This window comes from Chroicocephalus ridibundus, chromosome 2 (genome assembly GCF_963924245.1).
Source record: "Chroicocephalus ridibundus chromosome 2, bChrRid1.1, whole genome shotgun sequence".
NCBI classification, from domain to species: Eukaryota; Metazoa; Chordata; class Aves; order Charadriiformes; family Laridae; genus Chroicocephalus; species Chroicocephalus ridibundus.
This window is the reverse complement of record NC_086285.1, coordinates 94,796,121-94,823,252: the sequence shown is the minus strand read 5'-3', so window position 1 is coordinate 94,823,252 and position 27,132 is coordinate 94,796,121. Positions and strand designations below refer to the sequence as shown.

Genomic DNA, 27,132 nt, shown 5'->3' with positions numbered 1-27,132 from the left:
AGTAATGCAATAAATGATTTTTGCATGACTTTTGTAGTCCACTCAACTTCACAATGTTAAAGTTTTTTGATGTGGAGCTTTTTATCTTCTAGATCAAAAGATGTCTGTTTAAAATTCTGTCTTATCTAACAAAACCATAATTAAGTGAGAAATCTGCAAATCACACAGAAAAGATACTGTAAAACACCTTGAAGTATTTCTAGCTTTAAAAATATCTAACACTGTCCACCAAAAATATTATATAGATGTGATTGTAAAATATATGACAACACAAGCTCTCTGATTAGGGTGTTTCATATGATGAGTGCATAAGACTTTTGATCATAGCACAAAGGAACTTTTATTTAAGAAACGATCTGAAGATGTGCTTTCAGTATTATCTGAAACCACATCTTTTTTATTTTTTTCTATACAATGATCCTCTGATATTTCAAGAGTCTTGATAAAGGAGATAATGACTGAAAAAAACGGAGAAAAAGACACTGAAGTTTCTGTTCAAAAAGGATTTTTCAGGAAGATGCTTTTACTCGGATCCAAAGCTATCTTACAGAAAAGTAGTATATACCAGCTCTGAATTTTAATAATGAATAGCCACGCCAGAGGCTACTTTTGTCAGTCCCTCTTGTTCCCGGCTATTTCACATAGTTCTGAGCTCTTCCGTACATCAAAGTGAGTACGAAATCTTGAAATACAGTGCATAATCTCAGTGTCACTGCTTGATTTTAGTAATGGAAATACTTCAAGTGGCCATTTCTACTGAAAAAAGACAGAAGGAAAAGCAAAAAGGATGTGTTCAAAGATATTGTGTGAATGGTTAAAATGCTACAGGAGTGCATCATGATTCCTTACTGGGTTTTGCAAACTTTTATTCTATAGAAAGCATGAGTAAATCGCTCAGCTGCATTTGTTGGTGGGGTTTTTTTTTCCCCTCATCATTCTCTGCTTGGATTACAGCAAAGAAATAAAGCACACAGTTTGAAAAAAAAAAACAGAGGCTTTTTTTAAAAAAACACCCTCCTTTGACTATCAAAATCATCTGCTCTCATCTCCCTATGCTTGCTTTCATATAATCACTGCATCAGCTTTGAGGTTCAAGTTCAATAGAATATCACTTCATGTTCTGCTCTAAAGGCATTGAACAGCTCTTCAAGCAAAGTGGAACAAAGAATGAAAAAGAACTAGCTTGTGAGTTTACCAATAAATTCTGAACAGGTGAGGTCCAGAGCTTTCAGCTCTGACTAGAGCAATAGAGGTTATTCAGTAATTACTAAAACCTATCCTGAATAACCAGTTTGGTGCTTTATGCAAAACTTTCCGGTGATAGTAGTGCCTGTAGATCTTTTCACTCATTATAGAGCAATAACAGGCATTATAACTGAATCCAGAAAACCATCATGGGGAGTTTTAAAGTGTCCCTCGACAAAATAGAAACTAACTTTGGGCTAGTTCCTATAAAAGTCACCTGTTGTTACATGGGCATATATAATATTTCAGAAACAAACCAAACTGTTAAGGATGCAATGTTTGTTACTAGTGAAAGCAAAGGAATAACTAAAAAAACAGAGTGGATTGGAGAAAACAGACTCATTTTAAGCTGAACTGTTTTAAAAGCTAAAAGATCTGTGGAGCCATACTGCCACCACCTTTACAGGCATTAACGTAACATCATTTAACTGAATGTTTGGCAATGCCTGGGTAAAATTCCATGACAACATATTGCATCTAAGCCAGAAGTGTCCAGACTCCCCAGCCTAAATGCTCCTCTCATTCAACTTCTGCTTGAGGGCTGATATTACAGGGAAAATAAACCTGCATCTACACTGCTCCAGTAAAAGAGTGTCTGTAAGTTCATTTATCTGTAGAGTCTAGAGAGGAAAAAAAAAAGTGTCCCTTATCCTAGTCATCCTCTTCACGATCAACCCCCTTCACCAGTCTCCAGGGAGAAGATACCCTTCTGCAAACCCATGGTCAAATCCCTCACTGAGGTACTTATTGTATCTGCCTGCTGCCTCCAGACACTGTAAGGTCATGGTGCCTTGTAAACATTCAACGCCACACATGTAGTCCTGGCAGATCAGAGAAGCTGATCAAACATCCAACATATCCAAGCACAAACAAAAACTAAGGGGTTTGCAGCAGGTTTGGGGTTTTTTTTGTCCTGTGGGTTGTTGTTTTTTGTTTTTTATTTCCCACTTCAGTTTTCAGAAAACACTAGAAAAGCCCCATTCAGGTCCCCTGGTTGGAAATGCTCTTCCATAAAAGGGTGTCCCAAGAACACAGAGTTGGAAACCTCATCTCTCATCTCCTTTTCCGCCCTCTGCCCAGAAAGTCTGTCAGGGATTTCCAGTCACCAGCAGCTACTGTACTGCTCCCAACGGGTTCTTACCATTCTAATTCTAACACAGATGAGAAAAGCAAAAGAAAGAACTATTGCTAATTGTGGACTTTGAGATATATTTCCTTTTCTGTAGCTCTGATAGTAGCTTAAGAGCAGGAGAGGCTGTCTTTTATCAGTGGCTCCTCAGTTGGACTGAGTCAGGTCTTATAATATTATCCTCTAGCTACTAAGACCCAGAAGCAGCTGAAACAAGGAAGATTCATTGAATACTCAACAGCATCCTGCTTCACATCAGTGAGGTCTTGTGGTTGCAAGAGAAGTCATAGAATCATAGAATATAGAAAATGAGAAGAGCAGCTGTGGAGATCATGCTTCCTATCGTCTCACTGTACTGATGAGACTTAAAAAAACCCCAATAAATTAAATCATGCATTTAGCTCATATTAATTCATCACAATCAATCAAATTTATTTTCCTCAGAATGCACTACCTATTTAAGAGCATGAGATTTAATGTCTTTGGCCACCCAAGCCCTCAGACTACCACTTGGATCTACTGACCAAGTATTACTAAACTACAGTCCCCTCTAGTCTTAAAACTTATGACAATGTTCAAATGATATTGGGTTAAATAAAGAAAATCAAAGGGTTTTCATCTTTTAAGTAGACTACGTTTGTAGAAGAAAAGATAAAAAAAAAAAAAAGAGAGAGAGAAAATTCCAGTTGTTTAAGTTTACTTCTTCCTAGAAGTAAAGAGAAACAACAAAAAAAACCATCTGCTTGGGCTCTGATGGCTGTGAGTTTGTTGATATACAAGCTCAGCATGAATCCTATCATAATTTTATCTGCCTACCTGAGTGTCTGTCTTATATCCCTATGGCACTGTCAGGATTAGGTTTTACTTAGGTCCAAGTCTTTGGCTCTGCATTAAACAACCAAACAACGTGTTTCATCAGTTAAGATGAGGTGGGGGAGGAGTGTAATGAATGTCCTAATCAGCTCTTGGGATTGCTAAAGGCTTCGCATCTACTTAGAGCATCCAGAACGAAGATGCACGCAGATGTGCTTAATGTCTTTGTGCGCTTTGGTAGTGTAGTTGCCATAATAATGAAGCATCTGCTTGGTGACAAAGACACTTCAGTAGGACGGAAGAGACAAAGAAAAAAAAACCATCCCTTATCTTTTATTTGTGCAAAACACTTGAGCAACTGCAGCACAGTTACGTAACCTACTTGCAGAGAGGGAAAAATGGTCAGATATAGGGTGCCAGGAACAATTATCCTGAAATTATATTATGGTCCAGGGACCACAAATTGCATGACAGGGAAGTGCCTGGCAACTGCTATGCAAACTCAGCAAAGTTGTACGCACATTCTAAAAAAAAAAAAAAAGAAAAAGCAAAGAACAAAAAGCAAGAAAGGCAAACAAATAGAAGAAAAAAACCTTGGCATTTTTTTTGAGTGCTGAATTAAGACTTCAAAACCTAGAGCAGAGCTAAACAACACTGCAGAATGCCCTTGTACACACTTTGAAAATATTTTGAAATGTTCTGAGTTCCTTTTAAACACTTAGCATCTTCTAGAAAAATCTGTCTGGCTGAGCATGGAGAGTGAGGACAGAGTCACAGTAGTGAACAAATATTTCCAGCATATATTCTGGAAGTGACAGCACTCATGATTTTAAAATGCGTGATGCTTGTACAGATGCCTTTTTGAATCCCGCAAAAGTATCATGCCATATAAAAATTATCTCTAGTGTTTGCAGCAACTGTGTTTTTATGTCTGATTGAGTGTTCAGTAACTACATAACTAACTACATAAGTGTTATAATTTTAATTTCCATTCAGTCCCTTCATAAACTTCTTTTAAAGTTTGGCTACGTGCATTGCTTTGTCAGGAAAAGTATCTCTACTTCAGCATTTTAACTATAATTAATGATGACACTCACCTTGATTGTTGCCAAGTTTATATTCCCTGAGAGATGGAACAAAACACACAACGTGTGAATTATTTATACTTCCATATGGAGGCTTATTGTTAATACTTTCTCAGTAATTCTTAAGCATTGGATCTTAATGAGGAAATGTAGATCACTGGTGCGTTTAGTTCAAAATATAAACAGAAGCATGTATCCGAAGAGATGAAAATGCTATTGTACTTCAAAAACGAACAATAAAGAATCCTTTCTTCCTGTCAAAATTGCTGTCACAGCTTTCAGAATGCATCTATACATGAACCTAGATACCCTTCTCTGCCGTATAATCTTCATTTGAGCAATGACACACTGCCAATAGTTTAACAAGGAGCTTCCATAAGTTTGAAAAAAAAAATAATAAATCTCTGCTTTCTTGTGGTATCCCTCAAATGCCAGGCAATCTATGATCTATGGCAGGTCGAAGGAACGATAGGATATAGCTCTTTACTTTTTAATTTAAACAGTTCCCATGTTAAGAGGGAAGGGACAACAGCATTTGATTTGATTTGAAACAGAAGCTTTAATTTATATATTGGGTAGAACTGGTGCTATAGCTTCAAAGTAGTACTTCAAGTGGGGTTGTCAGCAGCTCAAATGTGCTCTGGATCTCCTGCATTTTGTATAGAGGGAGCCCTGGACCCACTGTAAGTACTGTTCGGTCATGTTCCGCTAGATATCAGCTCAAAATATAGCTAATGCTTGGGTTTGTTTCTTAGGTCAAAATGCTAAGATTTTCTCTTCATTGCTCAAATATCAAGGTATTTATTAGTTCAAGTGGAAGTAGAAACTTGGAAACAAGCTCGATCAGAAAAAGGGGAAATTCTTCTATTTTCTGTCCTTTGTGTCTACACATAGTTATCTAGATATATTATAATATTTATATAATATATATGTACCTTCTGTCCCTAATATACATAAAATGAATAATTAAACTTCCCTCAAAATCTTCTTTGCCCACAATTTTCTCCGACTAAAAGGAAACAATAATTTTTCCCTATATTTTTAATCAGGGTTTCATTTTATCCTCCCCCTGCAGGGTGGTAGGACTAGATGATCTTTGAAGGCCCCTTCTAACCCAAATCATTCTATGATCCTATGATCCTTCTATTGTTCTTAGATACTTGTGACCCAGAATAAAAAAACACATAACTTGTCTAAAAAAACAACACAGCATGTGAAGGGAACTGCAAAGTCTATCTGAAGTCTCTGCAGAGGAAGAAAGCCTTTGAAGAAGAACCGTCATAAGATCTTAACACAGATATGTGTGAAAATCACAGGCAAACACTTTGCATAACATAGACTTGCTCTACTGTCTGATTTCTTGCCAATAATGTTTCTGCACACCATCTGATCTTTTAAAAGATCCAAATGATATCCACCAAAGATCCAAATGAAAACCACCCAATGACAGCAGAAAAAGTTAAGAAAAAGTGGATAATAGGACAAATCAAAGCCTTTTTCTCTTCCCTTTACTTTTCCCTGCGCGACTTTGTATTTGCAGAGTATCTCACTCTCAGAGTAGAACTCGAATGTTGAGGAGCGAAGCACTGTATGAGTTTTGCATATATTTGCTGCCATAAGGTGGGGCAAATGAGGGGATTTACACACTATCTGTCCTTTCCAAGTTGTGTTTTTGCCCCAGTCGTTGGAGACATGCCAAAACCATACAACTTAACCAAACTCTCCAGCTCACTCCCCTTGGGCACTATTTAATGAAGGTGGGTTGCATGTTGTCTCATCCAAGTGGTTTCAACCACTCTGTCACAGCCATCCATTCAACGACAAACTATTTTGACTGTTCTATACTGCATAGAGCTAAAACATGATCACCTTGCTAAAACCCTCACTTGAAAATGAGACAAGCCACAGGGTATAAAGTAGAAATCATCAGGACCTCTAAACTATAAGGTGTTGCTGCTGCAATTGGCCACAGTTAGGACAAACGTATGTTGAAGAGTGTCAGTGTTTCTGAGACTATGTCAAAATTCACAATTAGAATTCAGATTTTAATTTTACAATCCACAACCTAAGATATCCTCTTTGTTTCTCTCTTCACCGTCTCCTGTGTTGCTCTCATGCATTGTCCTCAAAAGCTCTTTCCTTCTGTCCTAAATATGAAGCCCAGTCTCATAAAGTAAGAAATGCTAAAGAAAAGTTTGCATATTTATTTAGACTATAAGGAAACTGACAAAACAAGCTTGAATGACACTTTCCATTCATGATTGTCTACAAATGAGAGCTATCTATAGCACTTTAGAAATCTGAGATTGCAAACAAAGCTAGTAAAGGCTTAAAGGCATCTGTTTGAGCCGCTGACAGAGTAAGCATTAAGTCAGGATTTTAGTTCAGATCACGACTGTCCTTTTTACGTGAGTCCCCATTTATCGTGCCTTGGTTTACTTGGCACAGAGACCTTGGGGGGGTACAAACTGGATGCCATACCAATGACACTTCTAGTGAAGAAAGAGTTCAGGAGCATATCTACTGCTCCAATCACTAATGGTCATTTAGCCCAAAGGACAAGGCTAGAATTAGCCTGTGAGGTGCAGTCTGGATTTTAGCTTAAAAAATTTCCAGACCCATCTAATCTCGGTTACTCAAACCAGTCCTTTAAATTCTGACATATTTTACTTGTTCTTTTTATTTAAATCCCTGGCATTTTTTTTTTTTTAATTGAAGGAGCATTGTTATGAAGTAAGAGAGAATGTACTAAGTGAGAGAAATGGTAAATTGAGCAGAGTATGTCTGCCCTATGCATCTAATGTAGTATTGTTCTCTCGCATTAAAAAATAATTTTAAAAAATTACTAATACGATTTTAAGGGGAAAAAAACCCAACCAAATAAGTCCATTTTCTTTACATTTTTGATTCCACACTTTTCTAGAATTTTGTACCCTGTCTAGTTTTAAAAGTCTTAAGAAGGGAGGCTACCACTGCTTTCTGTAGTAGAGTTTCTGATTTCTTTCCCCCTCTTTGTGTTCTTTTTTCTTAATTTTATTTTGTGCCTTTTGTTTCCTTTTTGCACCTCGAATAATTGTTCTCAACACAAAATCAAGATCCTCTTTTGATATTTGTAGATAGCTCTCTACTTTTTCTTGCTCTTAATACTCTCATAAATCAAACTCTGTAATCTATAAGTTTGTGCTAGGCAAACTCATGGCTTTGAATGCAGTATTGCCTGTGTGATCTCATCCATTGCACTAAGCATTATAAAGGAGTGATTTATTGGAATAGGGAAGCCAAGTAAATTCCCTGTCTAGACTAATGTAATTGTTCCCTTGTTCTAAAGCTTCAATGATTTCACAGTTAGTCATTCTATCTCTCTTCCCTACAAATGCATGCAGATACCCAAAAAACCAGCAGCCTTACACAACGTACATTTAACTGAATGGAAAGATTTTCTTGACTCGGTATGACCAAACCCTTAATCCCTGATTCAGTCAGGAAATATACATGTTCTACATATGTATGTATGCCCTCCTCTGTGCATACCTAGAAGTCTGAATCCATAAATATGAGAGAAAACAACCGTAACCCGTAGGCAAAACAAAATATATTCGAGTCTTGCATTAACACAATTTTAGTAACTCATTGTCACTAAAGACAAAGCGTACTGTACTGAAAACAGGCTGATTGGCAGCTTTGCTATTTGTGTCTCCAAAGGTTAGGAGATAAATGCTACACACATTAAGACCAAACTGTCTAAAAGAAAGCACTGTGTGCATTACACATTCTATTTTGTGTGCGCAGTATACAACTTGTGCCTCCACATAAAGCAAGTATTGATGAAACAAATGATGCAAAACCTATTAAATAAATTTAGTGATGAACAAGAAAATACATTCCTTTCTGAAAATGTTATTCCAATAGATACACCCCCCAGTCCACGACTTCCTACCAACACAGGTAATACATGTCAGTAAGACAGTATCTGTGTATACATAGACTATTCTCAGAAATTATTTTGCCTGTAACTTGTCTGGAAGTGGCTTCCTATGATCCATGCTGGCTACATAAATATTTTGCAGTTATAACGATAAAAAATGCAAAGCTAGGGTTTTTTTTTCAGATAATAATTGATACACATATAATAGCATTTTCCATCCCATCTAATGTTCTGCTTATATATTAGACAATATTACACAGTAGGAGACTGTAACTGCTTAGCTTTATGAATTTAAAGTATTCCCATCATTAACAGTACAGCTCTATATATGTGTAAAGTTAGTTATAGTTGTATGCTGGCCAAAGATCCAGGAAAACAAGATAGTAAATGAGGAGTCACCTGAAAATAATTTCTTGCCAAACTCAGTTTGCTCTCTGTAAATCCATATCTGTTGGACAGGTGGAAATGTCCTAGATGTACATGGAGGGACAGCAGAACTTAGACTTAACGTAGTCAAATTCTACTGCACACTGGTCTGCTGTGAGAGTCGGTCACTCCCTGAAATAAATTCATAATGCAAACTCTTAGCCGAGTACCGTTACAATTTAATCAGATCATTATCATTTTGAACTTTATTGCTTTCATCAAATAAATGTACTTTTGAAAAAGCATCAACTATGGTCTAGAATCTCTATTTAACTTTAGCTTACAAACTCCAAATGCGCCTGATTCGACTACTGCAGTTTGGGTTGACTAATGATGCAGACTCTTTCCCATAACTATATATTGAAGTTGGGCAATCAAAGGAAGTGACAAGGAGGCAATTCTTCAGTTGCCTAGCAATACATTAACCTTACTGTACCAAATGGTAAGTAAACTGAATATATCACAGTTTCTTAGTAGCAAATAAGCTAAATAAGAAGGCAACATCCAGCATCCTTTCAGTCTCACAGACGATTCAAATTGATTAATAGGAAAACACATAGCAAACCAGCTGCCAATATCTTCAGAGCTGGACAAGGTTTAGCAGCCCCACTGTGACTTCTGTAGCGTAGCATTTGCAGCACAACAGATACAGTGTATTATAATTAATTCAGTTGAAAAGAAAAGGTGAATTTTAGAATGCATTTTATTTTCTTCTCTTTTATGCTTCAGCCTACCAGAAAATTGAAATCTCTATCTCTGGCAGTGCTGTGGCAGACTTCCAGCTTTATCTTAATGAAGAAGGAATTATTTTTGACAGAATTCTGGTTTCCAAGTATCCCAAAATCCTCCAATTCATTTACATGAGGTAGAGAGGAAAAGTAAGGATGGGAGGAAGAGCAGTGAAGCATACAAATATTACTCAGAAAGGATATAGGAAAGCGTTCTATGGAATAGAAGACATGAGTATTTTATAGTAGAGAAGTACTTCAATCACATTTCCTTAAATGTAATGCTTGAAAATTCACGATTTTATTCTTAAATAACACCATCAAAGGAATAATAAATGAATGTCACCAATTTTGAAAATCAAATGAGACTGAGAGGAAGCTGGAGTTATAAATGCTTTCAAAGGAGATTTAAGAATATGTTTTTTATGAACTGACATTACATCCTTTCGTAAGGGCATTTTTCCCCAAAAAAAAAACAAATCCAAGCCAATAGCTACTATAACGAAATCCGAGCCAATAGCTACCAACTTTAGAAATGGTTGATTTTTAAGGGAATAGACTATTTCCTTAAATTAACATGTGGGCTGTTGGTTTCAAGCAAGGCATTACATAATCTTCCCATTATATTTACCTAGAATTTCTATAGTGCCTTGTGTGCCTGTGATAAATTATGGAAAAAGTTACGATGACATCTGTGTTCAGAGAACACTGCAACTCTGACTGAAGCAAAGAAAACACAGATGCCTGAAGACCGAGAAAGCAGGACAACTGTTACATCACTTTATCCTTTAGGTCTAAGGTCTCTGTATTCTACAAGCTATATATTCAAATATTAACTGTATATGGGTATACTTAACTCCAGAATAAGAATCTTATTGAATTGTTGTTTCAGTTGAGAATATGCTTATTTTATAAACCTATAGTTAGCAAGACCCCTTAATAAAATGCGTGGAGAAAAAAATAATGCTAAAAGCTTGGCACGGTGGGTTAGCCTTGGCCAACAGACAAACTCCCACCCACCCGCTTGCTCGCTCCTCTCACCCTTCCCATTGTGACAGAGAAAAAGTAAGAAAAGGAATGAAAATGATCTTAAGTCAAGACAAAGACAGGGAGATTGTTTACCAATCACCATCATGGGCAAAACAGACTGGGGGAAAATTCACTTAATTTATTGCCAATTAAAATAAGTATTTTCCAGTAGTGGGAAACAAAAAAGACAAACATTAAAGCAGCACCTTTCTTTCCTCCCTTTCCAAGTCTCAACTTCATTCCTTCACTCCCGATTCCCTAATCCCCTTCCCTGAGTGGTGCTTGGGCTCATGGTGGAAGGGTGTTACAGTCAGTACGTAGAAGGTTCTCTCTGCTTGTCCTTTCTCCTCATATTTTTCCCCTGCTCCAGCATGGGCTCTGTGTGGGCCACAATTCCTTCAGGCATATCCATCTGCTCCAGCATCAGATTCTCCACAGGCTGTAGTGTGGACATCTGGTCTGGCATGGTCCTCTCCACAAGCTGCAGGGAAATGCCTGCTCCACCATGGTCTCTTCTGAGGGCTGCAGGGTAGTATCTTCTCTGCCATGGAGAAACTTCTCCTCCTCCTCCTCTGACTTTGATGTTCCCTCTGCTGTTTCTCACTCTTTTTGTTCCCTTCTCCTCTGCCTTTTCTGCCCCTTCTTACATACATTGTCCCAGTGGTGTCCCACCTGTGGCTGATGGGCTCAGCCGTCTCCTGTGGTGGGGTTGTTGCAGGGATGGCTGGAATGGGCTTGGAAAAAATCTTGGAATTTGTAGATTTTATTGCACAGGAACATAATGTGCTGATTCACATTTTTGTTAAGACTACATATATTAAAAAAAAAGAAAGCCCAGGGTGAAATAAAAGCTCATGGAAATTATACCTGGACTTTGAGCTTGTCTTATTTTCATTAATGTTTTTCACTACATGCGGACTTGGTAAAGATGTAACACATTCAGTGAGCTAAGGTTTAACTTTGACAATGATTACTTCAATGTCAAACAAACAGAGGCAGAAGCCCAAACCTCTTCCACAGGGTTTTCTGAGTTTTCAATGGATGAAGAGAAAGTGTCCTGTCCTGATGCACTATAACCCTTACCTTCTGAGATAGGACCATGATACATGAATCACAGACTCATTTTCTATTAATTTTCTCTTATGTTTGATATGGTTTAAGGGAAACAAAATCTGGATTAAAAATAAGATTTAATGATATTTTCATTATTCACCATTCTCCTATTAAAAAAGGAGATTTGTGCTCATAACTTCAAGATGTATAGAATAAAATACACAAGCTTAAATGCTCCCAAGAAAACACACACAAAATTATCTACAAAAATATCAACAAATCTACAAACAGGAAATTAAAAAGAAAGAATATTACATGGTTTGTCTTTATAAGATTAGCAAGAATCCAGCAAGATAGCTCAAGTTATTTGTAGGCATTTGCAATTTTATAAGGTTGGGAATTATGAACTTTTCATTTTCAAAATAATAATTTTTTATCTATTTTATTCTCTTAAAGTGTCTACTTTTGATTAAACTAAGACAATAGAAACATTACTACAGTATGAGTACATTTGAATTTATCCATAAAGCAGAAAAGAGTTGGAGCCATAGAGAAGTCATTAACATAAATTGCAATTATGAAACTGATTGTCATCATTTATGACTCTTTTCAAATTACTTGACAGATTGTCATGGAAAAATAATTCATGCAAATTTATTAATGTCTATGCAAATTGTTTTACTTTAAGACTGAAATAAGACTATGGATCCAATACCCTTCAACATTTACAGTGAAAAGCAAAGGATATGCATTTCACTTAAACTTATTTGAATTAATCACGGCAAAAACAAAATAATCTTATTTCTAAAATTGCTTTGATTGGAAGATGTTCCTGAGTCATAGAAACTGAGCAATTAATCTAGCAAAGTATTATGTAGACTGTGAAAGAGTTCACTTTGGATGTGATCATGGACACATTTTGACTTAAGATCAGGAACTGTTCAGAATGCATAAAAATGAAGTAGTTAATGAGGGGAAATTGGAGAAGGATGTTATGCTGTACTTCTTAACTGCTTTTTTTTTTAAGTCTTCTGATTGCTTGTAAATTTTGATTTAAAGTGCTTTACGTAATCATGTAAATACTCAGCAGGCTTTACCCAAGCCAAGTTACTTCTACAGCTGCTTTGCAGATTTAGACAGGAAGACACATCAGACTGCATCAGAGATTTGACCATCAGCTTTTTTGCAAATTGAAAGTTTGCTCATTAACAACTTTCTTCTCTGAAATCATGTAGAAAAAAAAGTAAAAAAATGTTGATTTATGAACTTTCTAATTGCAATCATAGAGAAAAGAGGACAAATATGTCCAATGGGCCAATGAGTAACATCTATAGAAGATGCTTCTGCCAGCATAAGCTCATGAACTTAACCCTGAATCCACTATTAAACAGAAAAATGCTTGCTCTACTGTAGGTTTAGCTACTTAATGATTTCAGAGAGACCATTATTCTTTCAACATCTGAACAAATAAACAGGTGGTTAGCCTCAGTAAAGCAGAACAACATGTTCCCTGTTCACACTGGTGAGGAATGAGGAATGAGAATATTCCAAGATACCTGACCTATCTGTATCCTTCTATTAAGACAATCCATAAAGTAAAGAGAATTTATGCATGTCTCCCTAAAACAGCTGAATTTTCGTTGTTCTTTGTCCCTTTACAGCCTCATAAAGAAAAGGTGGTGTTACTCCACCTTTAATCATCCCTGCAGCCAAAGAAATAGGCCAGGTCTCCATTTGGAGACAGTCAAGTTCACTTTTTAATCATTTAAAGGACTTGCTGTTTAGTTTAATAATTCCTCTCTGCCACTGCCTAAGAATTATCTGTTGCTGGCAACTGCCTCAGCAGAGACATATGACAGTTCAGGGTGTTTAACTGTGGTAAAAACTACCAAATTTGTAATGAAATATTTAATAATTCAAAAGTTTGCTGCCTCCCCACCCCCAAGGACAATAACAAACAATTGAGAGCCTTTTTTTTGTTACTTGAAACAAGTGCAACAAAAATTTGAAGTGAATATTCTCAGCTTATAAATTTGTAAGCCAAAAATATAAAAAATAATAACCTGTGGAAGAACTATTTTTGCCTTTCATATTAAATTTAATTTCAAACTTTTGCTTGTAGTTATTACAGGAAAAGAACATCTGAAGAGTAAAGTCAATTAGCTTTTATTTTGATTTGTCTGTCACCACTTATTATTCATTATGGTATACTTAGAAGTCTCAGCTATATTCTGAATCCTAATTTCTCTATATCAAAAGGCTGAATATCAAAAAGGTAGCAAAAGAAGTAAACCTGAGGACTCCAGAATGTGGTAGAGGCCCGGAACTCCTTCCAGTCCAAGATACTAAAATTTTCAGCAATCTACACAGGGGAAATGACAGGAAAAAAACAGGACAAAAAAATCTTCTGAAAAAGGGCCTAACTGAATCAGTACTTCTCACAGGAAGAATTTATATGTAGGCAGAAAAAAACCCAACCAATCTGATCAGCAAGGGAAATTATGCTTTAGGAATCAAGAAATAGAAAGATAAAAGGCAAGTGAGTAAGACTTGGGAAATGATATTAAAACAAATAATTTAAGATTCTTCAGGTATACAGAAGAAAAAAATAATTTTAAAAGGTAAGATTACTATGAAGAAAGTTCTGGGTAGAGATTAAAGATGACGTTAATGTGGGTACAAAACCAAATTAATATATAAGGATTTTCAAAATTAAGTGGTTTTGAGCTAGGGTCAAAGAGAAGGGCACTAGGAAGACAGAATTATAGAATCATAAAATCATAGAATCATAGAATGGTTTGGGTTGGAAGCGACATTAAAGATCATCTGTTTCCAACCCCCCTGCCATGGGCAGGGACACCTCCCACTAGACCAGGCTGCTCAAAGCCCCATCCAGCCTCGCCTTGAACACTTCCAGGGATGGGGCATCCACAACTTTTCTGGGCAACCTGTTCCAGTGCCTCACCACCCTCACAGTAAAGAATTTCATCCTAATGTCTAATCTAAATCTACCCTCTTTCAGATTAAAATGGTTACCCCTCATCCTATTGCTCCACTCCCTGATAAAGAGTCCCTCCCCACCTTTCCTGTAGGCCCCCTTCAGGTACTGGAAGGCCGCTATAAGGTCTCCCTGGAGCCTTCTCTTCTCCAGGCTGAACAACCCCAACTCTCTCAGCCTGTCCTCATAGGAGAGGTGCTCCAGCCCTCTCATCATCTTTGTGGCTCTCCTCTGGACCCGTTCCAACAGGTCCATGTCCTTCTTGTGCTGAGGACTCCAAATCTGCACACAGTACTCCAGATGGGATCTCACAAGAGCGGCGTAGAGGCACAGAATCACCTCCCTCGACCTGCAGGCCATGCTTCTATTGATCCAGCCCAGGATGCGGTTTGCATCCACTGCAATGAAACTGAAGAAAAACTCAAACAGCTTAATGAGCCAAAATTAGTTGGGATCAATGATCTCCCCCCACTAGTTGTTCCATATAAGACACACAAAATCATTATGGAACCATAGAATTTTAGGTCCTTTAAGAACATCAAGTCCAAACAAAAACCTAACACTGAAAGCATTCTTACAAAGATTTTTCAGATAAGAGAGTCTAGGGTTTGTTTTTAATATCTAGTGAATAGTAACAGTAGCACACATTAAAAGAAAATAAAAAAAACAAACCACAACCCATAATTCAGAAGTGAATTACTCGATCCAAATGTTCCAAACTGTTGATATCAGATCAATAATGCGCAAGGCATTACAGCAAAATTTTATGTCAAAAGCAACTATGGATATGGAAGGTAAAGAAAATAGGGCTAGACATTAAAGGTCTTAGCAAACCTGAGAACTAAATTTCCTAAATAAGAGAAATACAAGAAATCTCATCTAATTGGACTTCAGTGTGTAATTGGTACTGTCATGTGGAAAACTAATAGAGTTGGAAAAGACAAAAAGTAGTAACGACGGATGAGAAACTCCTAAAGAACTGATAACAACCACTACACTTCAGAGAAAATACTGTGACTGAGTGAGATTTTCAGTGAATTTTCATTTTAAATAATGGGACGGATGAAATACATGATTTTCAACACCCTTTTAAAAAAAAAAATTTGGACAGCACTACCTGTTTTAGAAGAGACTGGCATACCACACAGGAAAAAAAACAGGCTACCTCAATGATCAGTGTAATAATAATAATAATGGCATGAAATTCAAGAAAAAAAATCATTAGAGATGGATCATGAGAGGAAATGAAAGTCGTATCTTAAATAAAAAGCTAAATGAAAATTTTTAGCCCAGTAAAAGGAAAGCTGAGAAGGGATATAACAACTGTCCATAAATATGCGATGGTAGAGAATATAAATACCAGACAGTGCTGGAGTGAGAGCAAATTTAGGAGTATGACCAAGAAAGATTTTTTTCTGTCTGTGAAATTTCAGACAGAAAAGAAAAAGCAAACACAACTGCTCTGAAATGGAGCTTCCCACACCACACTGTGGTAACAAGGGAAGGTGCAAGAGGTTTCTGTTACTGAAATATTTCTTAGTCTATGAATATAAACTGAAATCCTGCCATGAAACAGATTTAACTTTATTTATTTACCCAGACTCATACAGCTGGGGAAAATGGAGAGAAGGGAAAGTATTTGTTAGTTCCTAATCCTTTTTCCTAGATCCATATTTGCCTTTCCTTCAATCTGTGCTCTCTAGAAAAGCTAGATCTCTTTGGTAGTGGCATCTTCCCTTCTCAGTCAGCTCCAGAAGACATACAAGAAATGTTGAAGTGCCCAGCTTAATTGCGCATTCTCCTGACTGTGCTAATCTTCTGGGGCTTTTTTCCCCTCAGTTTATTCTTTTCTAGAGTTAATCTGTTCTTTTCTACTAGTTTGTCAAGCTTAATTGTTGCCTTTTGTCACAGACAGGTTTATGACCTGCCCTTTTCCCTCTGTTGCTACGCTCATAAATCGGACAAAGAGGAGCTGCAAGTCTGGCAGAGCTGCAGTGAAACAGCTCCCCCAAATGGTATTTATCACAGAGAACCCTGAGGAAATGCAGTTTAAACTCGTTAAGATTCTTAAATGTTTTAGTTAAAATCGTCTTCATAATATCTATGAACTTTTATTAGTAAGCTTTTACTGAAAACCCTATTGACCAACTATTGCAGGCTTTTGGATGCCCAGAGGTCTACAGGTCATACTTTGGTTCTATGTGACATTTATCACAGCTGAGATTCAGCACACTAAAGATGTTTGGACACTTTTTGTTTTGGATACTTGGGAGGCAGACAGATTACCTCCCGGCTGAAGAAAAATTTGTGGCAGAGAAGGGGGTCATTCTTTAGTTGTTAGATCAGCAAAGAACCAGGCAGCAGAGGAAATACCAGGTGGTATGGAGGAGGATCACAGTATGAAGGGAGTCTGTGGTGCCTCAGAGACTGTGGTCTTCCAACAGTGTGGATGTGACAGCAAAATGACAGAGTACCTTGACCTGTCCACAGAATATGCTGGTTCAACAACTATTTTCTCTGCAACGTGGAAGTCAGTTGCTTTTATTTCTTAAATAAAGTTACTTCATTTTGCACTTCAAGCTCATCAGTAAGTTCCCACTTTGTAATAGCAATTTGTTAAAGGCCTAATTAGTTCAAAACAAATTGACACAAAATTTCTGGAGAAAAAAAATAAGAAAAGGATTATCACATATAATTCCTATGCTAGTTGCCATGGATTTTCAGCTCAAAATACGGCAAGTCAGGCCCCCAAAACTCTTTGATGCTGTGTAAAACTAGATTGATCAATGTCTATATTTATATATCCTTGTATGTTTCCGATTTGCCATCTGTTGAGCACGTAGATTTCACATTTTTCAGCTTTTCTTCACCAATTTTTTTTTTTTATTTTTATTTTTAATAATAAAACTAGGCTTCTTCTAGGCAGGGTCTCCAGAGGCTTGGACTTGAAGAATACCAAGTAACCTAAGATTCGTGATAAAATTCTGGCATCAGAATCCTAAAACTGTTACCCCTCGTCTTCATCTTATCGCTACACTTCCTGATAAAGAGTCCCTGACCATCTTTCCTGTAGGCTCCCTTTAAGTACTGGAAGGTGGCTGTAAGGTCGCCCCTGAGTCTTTTCCAGGCTGAACAACCCCAACCCTCTCAGCCTGTCTTCATAGGAGAGGTGCTCCAGCCCTCTGATCATCTCCATGGCCCTCTGGGCTCGCTCCAACAGGTCCATGTCCTTCTTATCTTGGGGGAACCAGAGCTGGATGCAGTACTCCAGGTGGGATCTCACCAGAGCGGAGCAGAGAGGTAGAATCACCTCCCTCAACCTGCTGGCCATGCTTCTTTTAATGCAGCCCAGGGTATGGCTGGCTTTCTGGGCTGCGAGCACACGTTGCCAGCTCACGTTGAGCTTCTCATCAACATGAGAAGTTCATCTGCAGCGCTGCTCTCAATCCATTCTCTGCCCAGCCTGTATTTGTATCTCACTTGTTTCAATGGTTCATATTTCCAAAATGTGCCAGCAGGCATATTTTATTTGAACACCAAAAAAGGCCTTATTTAAAATCACCTGTTTGGAGATATCTCCAGCTATTTTTTGTTGCAAGTAATTATGCAAGTAATTAATGGAAAAGACTAAAGAAAGTCTGAAACACACTGGATGGTTATTGAAGGTCCTGTGCCCGTGTTAAAATAATGTTAGAGCAACCTACAACGCTGAATGAACCTGACAAAAACACATTCAGCTTTACCCCTATTTAATATCAGTGGGCTTTGAAATTATTTCATGTAGACACCTTGCAGAATCAGGTCATGGATTCATCAGATTTTTGAATGTCACTGGCTGCATTAGACATGTTTGATAACACCGCGGTTCACATCCAGCAATATGCCAGCTACGTGAACAGCAGTAGAAAAAATTGTCCTTTCTAAAAGACCCTAGAAATGCAAACACTAAACAGCAAATATCCACCGTGTATCATTTCTCTTCAAAGCTGGCAGCACTCTGCATTTTCAGGAAGGTTATTTTTCCCAGTAGTTCCATCCTGACCAAATGGTGGTGGCAAACAAACAATGAGCCAATATCATCAGAAGGAAAGGCTGGCAATAATTTTAACTGTTTGTTCCCTAAGGAGTAGAGACCAAATGAGGAAATGACCAAAACAACTGAAAACCACATTTATCAGTGTCAGTGCTGAACAAAGGATTGCCTTGTGTTTCATAAGAGATATTATTAACTCACTGGTAAGGAACAATATGAAGTACTGTACAGGATGCTCAGCTTTAGTGCCTCTGTAAATACGCAATCTACTCTCTGTGCATCAGTCATGGACATCCAGCAGTCTTCGGTAATAAGAATATAGTGCATTAGTCCTACTATAACGAGCATGTGTGTATGCCTTCATAGGGAAAAATAAATAGTAGAACCAAAAGGATGAAAACATCAACTATCAAGAAGTTAGTGAAATTATATTCACAAAAAGCCTACAGCTTCAGGAAGAGAATTTCAGTACAATAAAGTTTGACATGAGCTCTTAAGGCTAGCAAAGCTATTGCCAGTTACAGGCTGTCTTTTCAAGTCATTCCAAGACAACACAGTAACAGTAATCACATGACTAGATTATAACAAAAATGCTAATAATAAAGAAAAAGAACACTTGCTTTAGTACCTAAATGTAAACTTGATTTTTTTGAAAATGAGGTCTTCCTCATAGGTTTTGAACACTTTTAAACCTAACATTATCTTTTGAAAATCTGCTTAACATCACAGAAAAAATAAGCTAAACTGAAATAATAGATATATTGCTCTATGGTTTTGGCAACATGCAATCAGTATTCTACATAAACAAGTCATATTTGCTCTGCTCCCCTTCTGAGTATTTCAGCTGTGGCTAATTAGTTCACAAATCTTTTCTCCGACATTTAAACATTTTTTTATCACTTCTGAAATACAGCGTTTCCCAGATAGCATGCTTTTCCACACCTTGCTTAAAAATACATCACAACCCTGTCACTTAGGAAGGTTTTTTTTTCTCCCAGTGCCAAAGGACTGTAATGTTTAGTGACCTTATCCACTTAAGGAGTCATCGTTAGAATTGCTTTTTCTCCTCTTGGCATGCAGAGACCTGGCTCATGCCCTCTGGCTTGTGACTCAAGGTTGTGCAACCATGTGAACTGTTTTTAGGCTATGGGAAGCAGCGGCTACAGAGGTACAGCAAAACAGTACTGGCTCAAAAGAAGCATTAGCCCTAGGCCAGGATTTTCTGGCCTCGCAGCACTGACATACAAGAAGTGGTGGAAGGCAGGTGCTAGGCTTATCTGCCAGCACTTCGTAGATACCAGACTGGGCCAGGCAGCTGGGCTGGGATACCACCTTTTCACCCCTGCCCGATGAGGCACAGGCTCTCCTAGAGACCACCCTACTCCCAAAAAGCCACATCGATCAGCTGGGTGGCCTGAGGTCATGGACAGTTTGACTGAAATCCCTTTGGAAATACTGTTTTGAAACAGAATTCTAAGGAAAGTGTATGAGAGAACGAAGCTCTGTAACATCTAGTTCACCAATCAGAAGAAAAACCCATAGTTCCTGCAAAAATAAATTTCATACCAATAAATTGAGAGCAGTTCCTGAGGAATCAAAGGAAATGACTGAAGAAAACCTTAAGATCTGGTTTCCAGGCATGTCAAGACAAAGTTGGCCTCTTTCGTATTTTCTCTTCTTGTACATCTGAGCTATGTGAATGTTCCTCTTCTGTTTACTGATTATAATCCACTATCCTCTTTCTGTTTTAATAAGCAGTATCCAAAGTGTTATGGATTGTTTATACAGATCTTTTTATTTTAATTCATTTTTAATTCTTAAAGTAACTGAACTGAATTTATCCCCTTCAGCAAAGGTTTACAGAAACTGCTCCCTGTAGAAAAGGCCCATCACTATCGGCAAATCTCATAATGCCTCTTCCTACTCACAGCAGAGAAAGCTAATCAGCTAGCTGGTTTTAATATTTGGGTTTTTTACACAAACAGAGTAAAAAGCTACACAACGCAAACCTGTTATCTGTCAGTATAGTGTAAGGAGATTAAATGATTACACGATGAGTGATTTCATTTGAATCACAGGCTTGATGGTAGATCTCATTTGAAAATATGAAAAAGTAAATGAACAATGTAAGGCGTTGCCTAAGATACCTTTAATTTCACTTGAAATCTAGGTGTTTTGAAGAACAAGTGTTTAGTGTATTCGTCTTCATGCACTTTACAGTTTGTTCATTTGGGATACAAAGAGAAATTTAAGATTTAGTTTATATTTCTACCCACCTCTTTGTTTCACTTTTTCACAGAAAAAGGGCTACTGAGACTACGATAATCTTTGAAAGTGTTCATAAAAGTGTTCTCTACTGCTTGTGCTTTGAAATTCTATTCATGAACTCTCAATCTTTTAAATGTGCCCTGTAATACTATGTCGATCTCTGTGAACTCACACAAAATTGCCAATTTGACAAATGTCAGTGCTACATAACCTGAAAACGCTGTTCAAATTCTGTAACATGCAGCGACCCAAAAGATGACATTTTGTCATCCTCAATGTGTATTTTCTCTCTGCCAGGCTGATGAAATTTTTTTTTGTTTGTAAACTATCAAAATATGTCTTAGATAATGTACTATTCTCTGTCCTACCAACACCTTAGCCTAAAGTCATTGTTTTGGATGCCAGTTTCAAAGAACGTAGTTGGGAAAGTAGAACATCAAAGGAACCTGTTTCAATCACAGTTGATACAAAATTTCATAAGAGAATGAAATTTTTTGAAGACTAAAATCTCCCCTTTTATTCTGTTTCTCTAAGTGAAGGTACGAACCCTGCTTTAGGACTCAGAGGGAAGCTCTGAGTGAAGCAGAGTGCTCTTTCATGCTAGTTTAGTAGCCATTTCTGCTAAAGACAATGAATGTCTTTTATTCCCATGGAAGTCAAAGAGGCTAGAAGGGGTGTCTGTGCTTCCCAGCATCAGGACCTTGCTCAGACTATCAGATGTTAACAGATAGGTGAGGTAACACAGAGAAATGAAATAAAGATGAAGCAGTGAACTTAACAATTATTGCCAGCACCCGTGGCAGTGCAGTTAGTATTAAAATCAAACAGAACTAGCAGGGGGCACCTACACTCTCACAGCTGAAAATCTGTGGTATCTGGCATCTCCTGGGAGACAAAGCATCCGCATCATAAATCAGGATGGAAAGATTAAAAGTAAAGCAATATGCTGATTCAATACCTTACTACATGGGAGTGTTGCCTTAACCTTCTGCAAAGCCTAACTTGTTTCAAATGCTGTGAGTTATAGCTGCCTAGATACCACATGTCCAGTCAAAGAGGTTAATTAAAAACTTCTTCTGTCTCTGGAGCCTCTGTAACTTGCCTGTCAGATGAAAGATGAAAATCATACATACTGGGCTATTGCACTGTTAAATCAGGTATGGAAAAATATGTCTGGGAAGTTTAGTATTTGTATCAGGGCACTCAAGGCAAGCCCAGTCTCTCCCTTCGTTTCCTCCCCTCCAGCCAAAGGGCTTCAGTCTGATATTGGACAGAAAAGACATGGAGACCAAATTTAACATTCTCAATCCACTCAACAGGGAGAGTCCATTGCTCACTACTGGAACAATTACTGAAGAGTAAAAGTTCATGATGGTATTTGAGGAAGAACGATGACAACTATGTGGACAAATTCAAATAAATAGTTACTCGTACTCATGATTGTAATGACCTAGAAATCTAGAAATCCTGTGCTCCTAGAAATCTGGTCCACTTGCATGCAGACCTTTAGATCTGTGAACTGAATCTGATCTCACAGATCTAGAGCCTTACTGAAATCCCGACAAAATGGCGTCTGGATCTACACCGAAGCCTCCTACCTAAATAATTCTATTACATAAAGTGTTCATTCCTTCACATTACTTTGTAAATGCATTATGCAGGTCTTGGTGGATAAGGATCCTTTGTCATCAACTAAACAACATCATTAGGCTCTTCTTTAACATAATATTCCATATGCTACACAAATCTGTGCTTCATTGAATTTAGTGCTGTTGACCTAAATAAGGTCAAACTCTTATTCATGATTTTTAACACCCTCTGCTTCTAATCAGGCTTAACAAGAATGCAAATTGAGCAGAGTATTAGGTCTGTTTTAGAAGTTAAATGCTTCAGCCCATTTCAAACTTGGGTAAAAACCATACCTCTCTTGGGAGAATAAAAATAAGTCTTTACCACTCAAATTTTCCATTTTTTCAATTGTCCACTAAATGTGTACCAGAAAAATACAGATTTCTATTTTACCTTTGGGGAGGGAGAGGGGAGAGAAAATTTAAAAAAGGATAGGAGTAGGTACTATATTAGTCTCTGGGAAAAACAGAACAGTTTGTGAAATACACACACAGAGACATACTATTCCTATTGCAACAACTTTTGCCATGAGATTTATGCCTTTGTAAAAACTAAAACAACCAGAACAGATATATTTTTTATATATATTTTTCATATATATTTTTCATGAATGTAGAAGAACGTGATTTGTTCTAACTCATACATTAATTAGATGAGTTATATTCAGATGTATTTAGATTAGTTATCTGAATTATGTTAATTATTCTCCTTCCACAGGATAGAATCTTCTAATATTGTACTACACAGTCTATGCTTCCATGATACATTGCTCCTTGCTTAAAATGAATAAATGCAAAATTAGAAAGGGTGAAGCTAAAACTACATTTCTCTTTACTGTGATACTGAAATTATTTCATAAATTGCTTTAGGTATTTCATAAGTTTGAAAATCAATTTCCAACTGCTTTTTCTTAAGGATGATCCAGAGGAAAACCAATACGTAATCAAATTTTTTAAATCTGTTAGTAAGTGAATTACTATTTGGATTTTTCTGTACTTCACACTATTACCAAATACTCACAATCCTTGCCTTCTTTATTATCAAGTACTGGACAAGTCACCAAAATTGTATACAGCATGCCACTTCAAGGAAAGCAGATATATTATTTATTATTTGCTCTAACAGCCCCAGGCTATGGTTTGACATTTCAAAATGTTTAGCTGCGGTAGTGACATGGGATATTTCTATTCATTCCTGCACTGTGACTGATCTAAAAATAAATGAATCCATTCAATATACAAACATTCCTTAGTGACTAAGACTTTTTTAAAAAGTAATAGCCTCATAGTTTAATGGACCCTTTCTAGATGAGGATCAAAATTAGAAACTGGTGTTGCGGGCTGTGCCAGCACATACAGCATGCCCTACTCCACAACAGGCAGCAATCACTGTTTATCATAGGCGTGCTGTGCATAAACACACATACACATAAGAAAAGATACATACACTTGAGACAATAGATATATATATATACAGAAAGATGGAAGGTGAGGCAATATTGATCACTTTCATGAACAAAGATTGTACTTAGGCTAGTGTTGCACTAATATGAATTTGTATATAGGTTTTGGTCTTCATCATGACAAAGGCAATGGCAGTTGTTGGGGGCGGAAATCAATGTTTTATGGATGATTGAGATGCAAATAGTAGATTGGCACTGTAGTTTCCAGTGATAAAGTAGAGAGTGGCATCATGGGCAACAGATCATCACAGGGACGCAAGTTGAGTTCATGTTTGTGACCAAGATCCCCCTGAGATTTGCAGCAGAGGGAGAGACCATGTACAAAGCCATTTGGAAATGTCAAGGGGGTCAGGATAAAAGTGTAACATGGCAGGAACTGCAAAAGTCATTCTAAAATTAAAAAAAATTAAAAAGCAGAATCTGGAGGGCAACCAGGAGAGGACTCCCAAAGACTGGGCAACTGAGAAAGTGCAGTTTGCTTGTCCTTAACAATTGGATTGAATACTGATTTTGGGCCTCAGCTAGAGAGGCACCATTAGTGTCTGTGGCTATTTTATTGAAAAAGCCTTTGGATTTGTCACAAAGGAGATTTTATTCAGGAGCTATAACTAGATGCCTGTTATTGTTTTTTCCTGAATCAGATATTGCCACTTTATATTCTGTTGTTATTTTCGAATTTTGGAATTACATAGGTGATCAGCTAATTAACTGCGGAGATAACAGGCAATTAGCAAATCCAGTGCACCACATTTCCTACACTTACACAGTGGATTTAACATCAAATTCACAGTGAGTTCAATTCACAAGTCATTCATGCACCACTGAGTTCCTTTTCATCTGTATAGCAGTTGGCTCCCTGCTCACGTTGTGTGCAGGGCTTCCCTGACGATGAGGAGATCTCTGGCTCTTAGATTAATGCTCCACTTTTCAGGGCCGTCTTTCCGTAAATACACCCTTGGTGTTTCATATATCTCTGCAAACTCTGTTAATGCAGGTGTCTCAAGTTAAGACTTTGAAACAATTTCTTAAAATGATATGGTCATGAATTTACAGAGACAAATTCCTACTTCCTGAACTGCATTGTGCAAGCTTTCAGAATAGGCTTTTGTCCTCATATTTTTGGGCCTCTTGGGTCCTGCACGATGCTTAGATACTGCAGTGAATAGTATTGTGCAGGCATCTATGTTAGCTGTTTTTTTAAGAGAACAATTTACCGGTTTTAGAAACATCAGTGACTACAGAGATTAAAAAACAGTTTAAATGCTGACGATACAATTTCTTTTTAAAACACAGACTTTCCTTAGTGAACCTTCTCTACGAAATACAGAGGACTGCCCGATTCTGGGTATTTCATGCCACTGCATACTTGTACGATCTCCAGCAGAGCTTCTCTAATGTTAGTTGTTCAAATATAAGAAAGTTAAGCCCAGAGAAAGTTAATCCAGAGAAAATCTCCACCCAGATAACATGAAGTCCTTACAAAATTCAAGAAAAAGCTAATAATATTCTACTCAAGGATCTTTAGATATATAGGACAATACATTTTCCATTTCAATCCCAACACTTGCAGTAGCTGTACCTAAAAAAAGAATGTTTTGAAAAATACATAAATAGAAAAGAATCACCAGTGAAGCTACTCAAAGTGACTTTTATCTTGGCTTATTTGTTTTCAACTGCAAAAAACAGAATATGGGAATGGTTATAAGAAATATCTTGACAACAATTTCAGATTATTATTATTTTATGACTGAATTTAAAGCAGGTATACAGGGGATGTTTGGTTTATAATTTTGTTTCCAGAATCTCAGGCATTGTATTTCATTATAGCATTTTATGCTGCATTAACAGAGTTTTATGCTGCGTTAACACCATTTTATAGCATAATGGAAAACAAATGGGTACAAAAGAGAGGTAAAATGGAAAATAAACTGTAAAACTTTTTTTCTAGCTGGTTCCTGTGCTGTACACTAGTAATACTGCCAACAATACAGCAACGGCTTTTAAACTGTTCTCAACTTCAACTTCACTTTGAAATGAGCATTTACTGTATCATATATTTTCATATTATTGTAAAGAGACGGACTGGGATCCATATTTTGGAGCTGAGATTTTTCCAACATGAACACTTAAGTTTTATAAATTAAATTTGGCTTGATTTTCAATGCGAAGTATGATATATTATATAAGACAATTGAGAATGCTAGTGGTCCTATCAAAGACTCAAAAATGTGGAAGAAAAGAATAGATAACACCTTAAAGCTAGACAAGGGGTTTTCACAAGGAAGGAAAGGATTACTCTCTAGCGATTAAAATGAACCAGGTTTCCTGTTCTGCTTTCTGATGTTATTGACCTTTTCCTCAAAATCGGTGTGTACTCAGCTGGAATCGTGTACAGCTTTGGACATTTTTTTCAAGAAAAAGGTTCAGTGGAGAACTGTAAGAAGAGTACTCAGAGGCTAGAAAAAGTAGGCAAAATGGAAGGTATAAGCAAATTGGGACTGCTTAGGCTTGGAAAGAGACAGAGGAGAGCAAATACAAGTCTTCAAATACTAGAGACAAGAAAGAAGGAGAAAGGGAATAATTTTTTATCTACTTTCATAGTAAGTAGAACAAGAATAAAAAGTTAATAATGCAGCAAAGAAAAATAAAATCAGACATACAAAAAAACCTACTAATAGAACAATGAGTAAGAAATGGAATAGTTTACCTTTGAAAACATCAATAACTTCATCTTAGGATCTTTAAGAACAAGTTCATTAAACATGCTGAGAATTAGCGTAGTTGCACTTTTCTGTGATTAATTTGATTTTGCTTCCCGTGGAGAATAAACAGAACCGGGTGCTGAAATTTGAACACTTTCCTGCTGCTAGGTTACCTTTCAACTAAACCAGTTCCTTGATTCAGCTCACTGTGCCACCATTCAAATAGTCATGCCAGCTGAAAGGACAGGGTAGCAAATGGACAGAAACTAACGGCTGGAGGCAGGGGACGCATGTGATTGCTTCCTTTGGCAGATCTGCTTGGCGTATGCAAATGCAAGATACTTATAGAACCATGCCTTCTTTCTTGTATTATACCACAGTCTATTTGGAGAAGAGCTTTTTTGTTCTAAGTTTGTCCATTGTAATGAGATGGTGCTGAACAATGTCTGAAATTCCTAGGTACAATAACAATTTGAATAACAAAAGAATTAGATGCACCAGCGTGACTGAACATATATACATCCTGACAGCAACTGGTGACATGTTAGGCCTTCTTTTTTTTTTTTTTTTAATTGCACACACTGAGGAAACTTTACTGGTTTCACAG

At 37.2% G+C, this 27,132-nt stretch overlaps 1 long non-coding RNA gene across 1 annotated transcript in view; it reads right to left on the bottom strand.

Moving 5' to 3' along the window:
* LOC134510728 (uncharacterized) overlaps positions 1 to 26,734 on the bottom strand; it is a 49,454-nt gene extending 22,720 nt beyond the window's left edge. The window contains exons 1-2 of the long non-coding RNA XR_010069699.1: positions 26,531 to 26,734; positions 8,597 to 8,755 (exon numbers count right to left, since the gene is read on the bottom strand). This is a non-coding gene — a long non-coding RNA (uncharacterized LOC134510728). The remainder of the gene's footprint in view (positions 1 to 8,596; positions 8,756 to 26,530) is intronic.
* Positions 26,735 to 27,132: the final 398 nt, after the last annotated feature.